An 11,920-nucleotide genomic window follows, 5' to 3' on the forward strand; every position below is an offset into this window, starting at 1 on the left:
TGTAGTATGGTTAATATTACCCTAACTAAAACAGTGTGAGTTGGAAAGTAACTGAAGATTTTGGAGTTACTGAAAGATGTAAAGTGTGAGTACAGCACATAAAGAAAAGAGAACATAAATTGGACGGCATGCTTACACTTCTGGCACTATGGCAAGATAAATATCTTGAAAATATCTCACTATAATACAGCTAGAAATCCTGGACAAATATAATAAACATTATTTTAAATGTATAGTTAAGCCCATTTCTACCTTAAATTGTAAAAAAAACAATAAACAAAACAAAACACACAAAAACAACTAAAGACCCAAATCAAAGAGAAAGTTGAAAGCTAGAATGTTGAGCTAAAAGTTATATCTCTATCAATGTCAGAAATCAAATTTTAATGGGGAATAGGGGCATGAACTTTGGCCCATGCAATTGGAATGTGAGGTGGGGAGGGGAGATGGTAGAATTAAGACATCCCCATAACTCCTTTTCCCAAACCAGGAAAGAGCTATATATTCTGGAAAAGTTTTGTTGTGTTTTTTTTTTTTTTAAAAAAAAACACAACCACCACTAAATAAACATGACAAGTCTACTTATCTGGTTTGGCTGGGCTATGGTGGAAATAAGTTTGCAAGATTTCATAAATACAAGCCTGCTCTCAGATCAGGCTTTTAATGATCAAACTTTATGTAGCTTGAAGAAAAGCATACAGCTAAATTAATATAAAATAATTATGAGTTAAGGAAAGTTCCAAGGCACTTATATTTTAAAACATTATCTTTTAACATGCCACCCAAAATATGGCTCCATATGATTCTCACAGAAAAAGACCACCAAATCTTCACTCAGAGTCCAAAATTATAAAACAGTTTAGTAAATATGGAACTATAAATGCTGTTCAACAGAACCATACCAGGAGAATTTAGCTTATAAGTTTTTTAAGTAGTTGAATTAATAGATGCAGAATAAAAAACATTCTTTAAAATGTTTAATGAATTAGCATAGTTGAAGTGAGAAACAAGAAACAGATTCAGAATTTATGTGTAATGCATAAAAACCACATTACACATAAAAGACTATACAGAGATAGTATACATTCCTACAGTTGAACATAAAAAAAAAAAAAAAAGAATCCAGTTCAGATGTGCAAAGAACCCAAACTATAATTTACAGAATAGAGAACCTGAATAGTTAATGCATATAAAAATGTTTATAAACATGATGATGTACAGTATATTTCTTCTAGATTTCAGTGGAACCAAATGCATGGTCAAATATTGAATAATCCACATGGAGGATGCTGTGAGGCACTGCTCAGATCCCCCTCAGGGACTTTCATTCCCTCAGATGCAGGAAATATCACCATGGGAAAGCCCTCACTTGCCAGCTTCCTATAGGGAAACTGAGGGAATTCCTGAAATGAACAAAATGTCCAGGCTTACATTCAGAAACCAATGCCTGACCAATGCAGGAATAAAAAGGCCTGAATCCTGGCTTTTAACTCAGTACAGCAGTGAAGAGTGATGCCAGCTTCAGATACCCCAGCCTGACTGGCCCAGGCCTTGGTTAAAACTGCATCAGAACCCTTCTCCAATCCTACTTATTGTCTTCCCTTTCATAATTGTCGATCCCAAGAGTGCTCCCTAATACACCTCCTGCTTCCTAATCTCAAGCTGATTTCAGAGATCCAACCTGTAACAGTGGGTGTCAATCTTGGTCTGAGAATGGAGATGATGGAATGGGATTTGGGGATTGGATTGTCTGCCATCTGGTTAGTAACAAAAACCCCATCCATCACTGGTGGTGAGGGTCACGTGGATAGCCCCAGACAAAAGATACCGGTGCAATGGCTAAAACATTCACAAGATACACCCATCCTCAGAATTTGCTACTACCTTCTCACTGAGCCCTAGGCCAATAACTAAGGTTCATGACCAACAAGGACATGTTGGACCTGATAAGGTGGGAATGGCTGGCATACCTAAATGGAGCTGCAGGACCTAGTCAATAGAGTCAGGAGAGCAGGCACAGAACTAAATTCTGTGGGTGCATAGTTAAGAGGGCAAAATATAAGCAAATCTGTGCAATGTTTAAACAATTACATTCACAAGAAAATCAAACAAGTTAAAAAATGTTTGATCTTTCTGAGGTTACACCACTCTATATGTAAATAATTACATTTTCATCAACATACCATAACCCTATGATTACATGACAAAGAACATTTCTTAAAAATTCAAAATAATTTATTCTAAATATGCAAAATCTCTGATAAAACGACATGATTTAGGATAAATATTATGACATAAAAGAGTGGATAAAGTGTAAATAACTTAGGAAAAATCCATGAATGTTATTTCTCAAAATTTTTGGGAAAAAAACTTAAAGAGCAGAGAAATCAAGATTATATTATTTAAGTACCTAGAGTCCACAATTTCTCTCTTACCAAATAATTGCTGATTTGTATGCTTTGACAGTTAGGGGAGGTGTTAACTAATGGTTGAAGAGAAGTCTAGCTAGAACAGGTGCCTGAATGGAAAGCCATCTAACATTTTGCACAAGCTGGTACAGATAGCATCTATATGAGCAAGTAGAAACTTGCTTCAGATAACTGCTCTGGATCCAATTCAACACATTGGCAAATGGACAGTTAACAACCAAAGATCTCCCACATTAGAAATAGCATTCATAATTTTTGGCTAAGAATACTTAGAGCAGTTTTCCATTGCGACCTTAAAAAAACACTAATATAACATATTTTACAACCTAATTGTATGGTGAACTCCATAATAGGAAATGGATCCATAAACTGTACTTTTAAGTAACTATAATTTTGCACTGATATCTACAATTATTAGGTGTAAATAATTAAATATTGAGTACCATACATCAATGAATATGTTAATTTTAGACTAGTTAATAACATATTTTTCAAAGAAATTATATAGCAGAACAAGTACTCATTAAGGTGAGTTCTAATGTCATAGCCAAATCACCCATTGGCATTCATTAAAAAATATATTATTTCAGAAAGACATACATGCAAAATAATTCATGATATTGTCCAATCATAAAGACACAGATTTCTTTATTAACAGGGCAAAAAAGTTGTGTTTTGCTTAATTGTGCTTTTTTTTTTTTTGGTCTTTTTTTATACCCTAACACTCGTGGCAGTATCATCAATGTTAAGGAAAGCAAAAAAAACAAATGTTTCATTTGAATGAAAACAAGATATCTCTTTTGTTTAGACCTGAGGTAATAATATACTTAGTTTACTACTGTACATTTGTGTGTGTGTGTGTTATGAGTAGAGGCTATATTTCTAGTTCCTACCCTTCAGATAACTGGAATCAGAAATACTGAAAGAGCTTCAAGTATAATGAGCATGGGAACAGAGTTAGAATTAGGAATTATTTGCACTTGACAGTTAACTGTTCTATTTATATCTTTGTTGAATACTTGAGAAGAAACCAATGATATTATTGTAGAGCCAGCCATAATGGAGAGATGGTGGAAGGAAGAGCATGGTTATCAGAAGATTCCGTTTCACTCTTTGTCCAACAGAAAATCCTATGTAGTTGTCATTCTTGACTAACAAAAGTTTAATTGACTTTGTCCAATAACATTGGTAAGTTTCAAAAGAAGGATTTTAATGAACCATAAAAGAAGCATGTGGAGCAAATTTTTGGTATTGGATTATTATCAAATATAGATTCAATATTAAGTCTCTAAATACTCTGGCAATTCAGTATGGTAGAAAGAAAACAGAATTTGAAGTAAGGAGACCTGTTATTTACATCTTTCTCCATAATTTACCTTGTGACTTCATCTCATGTATTAACTGTGCCTCAGTACTTCCATTTATAAAATGCACCCCATGCCTTAGAATCTAATTAGTTTCTAGATAGTGATTAAAAATTATAAAATAAGCTGAAATTTTATTTCCTATATACATAATGTTATTGAGATTCTGTATCATAAAATAAAATTCATATTAAAAAATAATAAACTTTTTTTCTTGTTTGTTTTTATAACTTCCTTTTCACTCCATTGGTAAGAAAAAAAATTCTGCCCTAGTGTTATGGAGATGACCAAACACATGACCCCTGAAAATGGACAGATGAGATTGACAGTTTATTAGTCACATATACTCACAGGCCACCGAGGAGGACACCGAAAACCTTATAGGGTCATACAGAGGTTGCATTTGGAACAGGGTGAACAACCAGGGGCTTTAGAGTCTCAAAAAGGTCAGCTGACACCCTGGTTCTTGAGGGGAGATATAATTGGCCTGTTTCAATAACTCAGGGTGCTAACAAGAAACCACATCCATGACTTAGGAGTAAGCAAGAACCGAGTGTTGGTAAGAGGGTAGTTTGTCTGCCGGACCTTATCTGTGGGAGCAGAATGAGAAGCAAAACTTGCCGTCAGACTAGCACAATCCTCCCGATTCTACCACATGTCAAGGCAGCACATGACATTTGCCTTAACTTTAGGCTTTTCACCACACTCACCGGTCACCAAAAAAATTTGCAAAATCAAATGCAATATAGCTTTCTAGAAATGTCTTCAAATCTGTGACACTACACACTTAATATAAAAGCTCAATCTTAAGTGGTCTTTTCAAAAGAAATGTTCTATTTAGGGTAAAATAAAGGATGTTTCTTTTCAAGTAAATCTTTTGTGACATAATCAGTATATTTAATTTTCTAAGTACTTCTAAAATGCACTCAAAATTAGGGTCAGCTGTCTTGAAAACTTTTATTATTGATTTAATTCACAAGAATTCCTTCAAAAAAGTCTTTGAATATCAGACCTTGGCAATTTCAATGGGAATTTTTGTCCTTCAATGAACACTTACTCCCTATTTCATAAATATTAAATACCTGTCCTGAAAAGCATTCTTCCTCATCAATAGATTTAGCTTTATTTATTTATTTTTAAGATGTCCCCTTTTTCCCCCCATTGACCCTCTCCACTATGGTCTGTCAATTTTTGTTGTTAATACTGTCCTGAGGATATTTTTTTCCATTGTTTCTCAGAGAGTGGAAGGGAGGGAGGGAGGAAGAGTGGAGAGAGAGAAACATTGATGTGGATGTGAAAGAGACACATTGATTGGTTGCCTCCCACACTCACTCCGAGCAGAGCTGAGGATGGACCCTACAATCCAGGTATGTGCCCTTGACTGGGAATTGAACCTGCAACCCTTTGGTGTGGGCTGATCATCTAACCACTAAGCAACACCAGCCAGAGCGTACCTTTATTTTTTTTCAAAAAAATTAAAACTAGGGATATTGTTAATTCCTTAAATTCTCTTATCATATTCGGTTAAACCTCTAAATCATTTATATCATATTTTTATCTCACTAGAAATGTTTTTCATAGATATTCCATTATTTGTTCAAAACACTCCTTGGTAGAAACATATTATTCATTGCTTTCAATCATGCGTAAATGAAATCTGAAGTTTTCTGTCTTATGGACCAGTCATCATGTTTCCTTATTGATGTTGGTTTATTTATTCTACTGGTGTAATGTTGACTTCACATGTCAACACTGGCCATATACATAGAGTGCTGGTCTATTATTTGAAGGTTTATAATAAAAAAGAATTTAAAATTTCAGTTCACAAATCAAATCCACTTTAGAGTTCATTTCTAATACATTTGTTATTACCTAATGTTTCTTATAAACAGGATTTTTCACTGTAAAGCAATATAGAAATAATATTCTTCACAATAACACTTCCTTGATTTTTACTGCTTTATTCCTCAATACCATTTTTTTAAAGTTTCACTTACTATCTTTATTGATTTCTTATGCTATATTGAGATGAACTCAACTTGCCATTTTATCCATCTCTAAATATTTCTAAATCTAATGAATTAGTCATTTGAATTCCCTCAACATATTTAAGAGCTATTCCCTTGCCCCTTAATTTCTAAAGTATATTTGTGTACTTCTTTGTTAACATTAGGAAGACTTGATATTTAGAAAAGAATAGCATTTGTGTTTTCAATATTTGTCAATATTTTCCTTCTAAAATTATAGTCAACTATAATTACACAAAAGAAAGTCACCTAATGCACTAAAATTAGTGAAAACATACAGAACATCATTGTGCCCTTTTATGTCCATATTCAAATTATGCAAATGCATCTGTGATTATACTCAAGCCCCAGAGCAGTCCATGTTTTAGTCTTTACTGTTTTCATAGTTGTCTGAAATTCTTGATTAAGCCAGATAGTTAAATTAATTGTGATACTCAGAGTTATTTGTGTATACTCAGGGAGCAGCCATTTGATGGGGGGTGGGGGGGAGCTGTCAAATTTTACTTCTATATTTCTTTTTAGTCTCTTTCTCCAATATCCTTTGTAATTGTGCATGTCCTACAATGTATGGGAGGCAAGATATACTAATATATAGCAGTGTCTGATGAATACATGATAGAGAATAAAACAAGTCAATAAAAAAGAGTACAAGCATAACTTCTAAATCTAACTTACAGTTGGACAGGATGATACAGAATATGAAGAACTTACTGTCATCCAGTAGAGAAGGATTCAAGTTTTGTTGAACCTGAAACACTAATATTTGAATAACACTTATGAAGAAAACAAATATAAAAATAGAAGTACAAAATTAACTTCAGGTCCTTTGAATAGACTGGTAAAGTTAAGATGAGCAAAACAGCTTCGTTAACTATACCATGAATCTACCTCTGTATTTAAAAATATCATATAAAAATATCATATAAAAAACCTCATATCATTGACTGGATACATTTAATTAAAAGTTGGGTCTTATGATGATGCCAAATCTGCCTTCTTTAGAATGTTTACCCATTGCCTTTTGGAAGTACTCAGAATACTTACTCCTTCACCTTGAAAGACATTTAAATGTTTGAGTTCAACTGCCATCTCCAACCAAAATTGTTTTTTCACTTAGAGTCAAATAATCTTGAATTCCTTCAATTAATGTTTATGCCACATGCATTTGCAATCTCTCTGAATTCTTCTAATTTAATATTATCTTTCTCAATGTGAGGGATACAAACTATATACGACTCAACAAGACTTAGTACTTTCCACCCTAATATGATGGTGATTCAGCCCACATGGCTTTGCCACCACAATGAGTAATAAATACTGAAGGTATTTCCAGGTACCTTAAGGTACCTTTTTAGGGTAATTGCAGGTTAGTTAACCACAGCAGCCTCAGATCTGAGAATTTAGATAATTTTATACTGCTTTAGTGTTAAGCTTTTTATTGTTCAATCTATTAATTAATCCTTGAAGAAAGAAACATAATATAGATCAAATCACTTGGCTGAATAGTTCTAACTTTTGGGAATATTCTTTAGTGCTTCTGTATAGGTACTTAAAGATCCCCTTGAATGCAAACAACTTGCCCACCAATTTCTCAGAGTAAGTTTTAAAATATGTTCTCTTTCTCTCTCTTTGTAATCAGCATAGCTAAAGAATATAGCTTATTAAAATATAATTGTATTAAATTCACAAATTTGCCTTAAGTAAATATTTTTGGTTGCATTTAGTTTAGTCTGAGGCATATTTTAGTTTTCATAGATGCTATGCCATGATGTTTCAATCACCTAGGGAGTGAATAATGCAATTTATAATCACAGCTATCCCTGTGTTTACTAGATAGGATAATAGAATTTTTATTAGTAGTGTCTCTCTGTAGCTCGTAGAGTATCTGTCAAGATTGCTAATCAGCCCGGCCAGGCGTGGCTCAGTGGTTGAGCGTCGACCCAGGATCCAGGCGATTGGGGTTCGATTCCCGGTCAGGGCACATGCCTGGGTTGCGGGCTCGGTCTCCAGTCGGGGGTGTGCAGGAGGCAGCTGATCAATGACTCTCATCATAGATGTTTCTATCTCTCTATCCCCCTCCTTTCCTCTCTATGAAATCAATAAAGATAAAAAAGATTGCTTTCCAGCTGGTAACGAACAAATAATAATTAGAGTTAATACAGATGAAACCTTTTTGCCATCTCTGATCAGATCCATAAAAATGCAAACTCCTTGGTTTGCTTCATTGTTGAAGGATATGTACTTTTACACAAAGGTTTTGACCCTTCCTAACAAATTGAAAAGAACTAACTTGTTTTGTTTGAGATCTAATTTTATCATCAGTGTCAATCACAAAAAGTAAATTGACTGAGTTATAATTCACTTTCATTAAAATGATATGAGTAAATTAAGAAATTAGACATGTGTTCAGTCATCCTTGAATAAGTGATCTCAATATTTAAAAGTTGCAATATTTGGAAAGTGATTAAGGGTACAAATGATTTAGTATATTTCAATTTCACAAAACTGAATTCACAAAATGGTGAAGAAATGCATTAAGCAACTTGATGTGAGTTTCAATTCTGGCTGCATAGTTTTGAAGAAGTAATTTTCTTAGCCTTTTTCCCCCCTATGAAAATAGGAATTACAATACCTTCTCTTCCTCCTATACAAGACCTCTGAGAAAGAGGTCCTGTTACACTTTATGGTAGACATCAACATTACCACCACAAAACTCATAGCTGACAGAGAAAGAAGAACAATTAAATAAAAAAATACAAGAGAGTCAAGATGACACTTCCAATAAAAAGGTCATGAAAATCAGTGTTTTCTAGCTCACATTGTATGGCAGGACCTATGGCTTGTTCCTTTCACCGTGATATCTCATTTAAACATCACACAACCTGGCAGAACACATATTAAATGTACAGGAAAAACAAGGAAACATACTCTTATAGATCAAAGCAATGGATTTAATAATATCCAGGATTGGGATTTATACTGCAGCAGCTCTGTGTGATTTCAAAGTCAAATCTGAGTTTTTTCTGGAATATCAGAATACTATTTTTCATTGACTTAATGTGTTGTAATCTAGTTCTTTTGCTATAGCATTGGATTTTTAAAATTCCCATTTGAAATCAAAATGGTTTAAATAGCTCTTCTGAAAGAAATGTCATAGCAAAAATGTGTTTTACCTGTTTTTCCCCCCAATGAATTAATAGACAGTTTTGGTGTTATGTAAACAGAGCCATTATGATAAACGTAGGTCATATACAAAAATGTGCAATGGAAAACTGTCCTAGCATTTGAACTAAGTTTTAAATAGCAAGTAGAATAATAAATTGTGATCATAATGTTTGCCAAAATAAGTGTATTATTTTTTTTGCTTTAAAAAGCAATTATCTTTAAACAAATCTATAAAACAATCTTTGGACACAATACAATGAGTTATTTCTGTTTTTGTAAGGTCCATTAGATAATTTCTGCACCATTTATATAGACTTTTGAGTTAATGTGATGCTAAAATAAGATGTAGTAGGTGATAGATATTTACAGGGAGTCTACTCAGCACTAAGTAGAGATTTTGATTTGAATACTTCTGCTGAAAAGATTCCAGAGCTCAATGTTAGCTGATAGGAGGTGCCATGCCACAACAAATATCACATGTGATCAATTACATTTGTTTTTTTGGAGATGTTTATAGTAAAGGGAGAAAGAAAATGAACGTGTTTAAAAATAGAAGACAGGATGAATTTTAAAGACAGATTAGGTGTATAAACAGCACTTGACAGACGGTAAGCATTCAAAAATACTTGTCAAATGAATGAATGATAGAGTGAGGATGCAATTAAGTATGAACTCAAATTTACACTCTACTAAGCCTTTTTAGTCCTCAATGCCTGACCCTAGAACACAAATTATTTTAGCCTAAGGAAGCAAAGAATTTGAATAGATCTTTATATACAGTATCATAGCTTTTATGCTCTCTTTCCTACTTTGGAAAAAAATAGGCAGGAGCGAGTGGGTGGGTCCTTTGAGAATCGTCAAAGATTTTTCAAGCCCTGCCTGTGGCACACAGGCAGCATTCTCCAAGGAGCACTCGATGAACAACGTGTGTGAACTGTGAACGCCTGGGTTGCCCTGCTGGGAGCAGGGTGCTCTGTCTGTTAAGGATGTACATTGCTGGCTGCAGGTTTTGTCAGCAGGAGTCCTAAGAAATCAAAAGAAAATTCAACAGAGGTAATTCACAGGGGGGCCGAAATCCACACATCAGTACAGTGGAGGTGGCAGAGTGTCCCAGCATCCATCAGGGAGCACGGTCAAGAGAAATGAAAATGCTACTTTGGATTGTAAGGAGCAGCATGGGGTGAACTCCACAAAGAGAGAAAATAACACAAATTGTCTACCCGTGATCAACTAGTCAAGTTCCTGGAGTAGTGGCTTCCGAACGTCCTCATTTCTCCCTTCTGGTCAATTGAATGCCTTTCAGGTGAGGGTGATTCAGTTCAGGGTTTGTATTTATAGTAATCAAGTGTTTGAGGATAAAACACTTGGAAATGTCTAATATCTAAGTAGTTATGGCGAATGAACACTCACTTGGGCAAAAGAGTGGAAAACAAACTACCTTTATATAGAGAGAGCATGTTTTACTCTTCTAGGCCTTTCAAAGATACATGACAAGCCATTCTGAGCAAATAAAAGAAATTTTTCAGATCCTTACACAATGTGGCTTTTTGAAAGGTTGGCATTCGCCCCAAAGAGTTTATAATAGACAATAATAAAATGCAACCCCCTCGCCCTACTTTTGACATCCTGATGTCTGGCAGTGCTTTTCAAATCGGCAAGGAATTTGGGCTTGCTCATGTAATTGCCGTGCTTAAAAGACAAGAATAGGAGCAAAGGAGGCAAAGGTGGAGTTTCTGTCTTATCTAATGAGTAGAAATGTGGTGTTTTTATAGCCTGTGTGGCTTTGGAATAAGCCATAACAAATAAAGGTATACTACTGTTCCTTTTCACTTTTATAAAGCAAGGGCTTCATTATTCATGCATTCATTAACGCATACTATTGTGGATTTTTGTATTCTATGTTTCGCATGCCTGTACTACAAAATCAAGTAAGAATGTCATTAAAATTTTAAAAAAGTATTATGAAACCTATCAACCACCTGACATTTAATTTAAATCAGACCTGCCATTCATTTTTAATGACATTTATGAATCTCTGAGGTAGAAGGAATCAATACACATTTTTAGAAAACCAAAATCAGCAGGAAGTAGAAGACCCTCAGCAATACTTTGATTTCCTTCTGGAAAAGCAGTGAATGATGTTTTGTTGTTCCTGTTATCTAACTGCTGCTGAATTCCTTTAGTCAAACAGCAGTGTGTTGGTAGAGAAACATTTTTTCACTAAAAAGCTGAAGCCTTCAAAGTGATTGTTTACTCTGATCCTTTCACATCCTTTCCTGACTCTCTATCTTTTCTTTGTGCCTTCCATTACCTAAAAAGACAAACAAACGTGTATGAAAAAGACTCTACTTCTTTTGTTTTTCCAAGACTAACAGGAATCAAGGAGGTGAAACACCACGGAGTGGAGGAAGCATCTGCTGGAGGGAGAGGAGTGAGCCCACTACAAGCACAGACTGAAATGGCTCTGAGGGAGGGCAATGTGTAATGGAGAAAGGTATTGAAATATATTTTGAGGCCTGAGGGGGACATGGATTGGCACTTTTGAGAACAGCATTTTTACCTTAAAATGATGATAGGGCTGATTTCAGTAACTAAGGAAAGCAGATTTCTGGGGAAAAATGGGGAGTGTTCCCCAGGAGAGTGAAGACATTCTTAAAGTTGACATGTCAATTATCAGATGATAAATGTTCTGGAACCTCAAGGAGTTAATGAAATGGAGTTTGGATTGCCATAATAATTTAGCATTTAAAAAATTACCTATCAGGCTCTTTTGAGGTGGATCCCAACTCAAATTCTTATCTGTATACTCCACCCCTCTTCCCATTTACCCAAATCTCTAGCAGCAGGCTTCTCACTTCAGCACCACTGTTGTCTTGGACCAGACAATCCTTTGTTGTGGAGAGCTGTCCTGTGCATGGGTGTTTAGCAGCATGCC

This window comes from Miniopterus natalensis, chromosome 9 (genome assembly GCF_054644295.1).
Source record: "Miniopterus natalensis isolate mMinNat1 chromosome 9, mMinNat1.hap1, whole genome shotgun sequence".
Lineage (NCBI taxonomy): Eukaryota > Metazoa > Chordata > Mammalia > Chiroptera > Miniopteridae > Miniopterus > Miniopterus natalensis.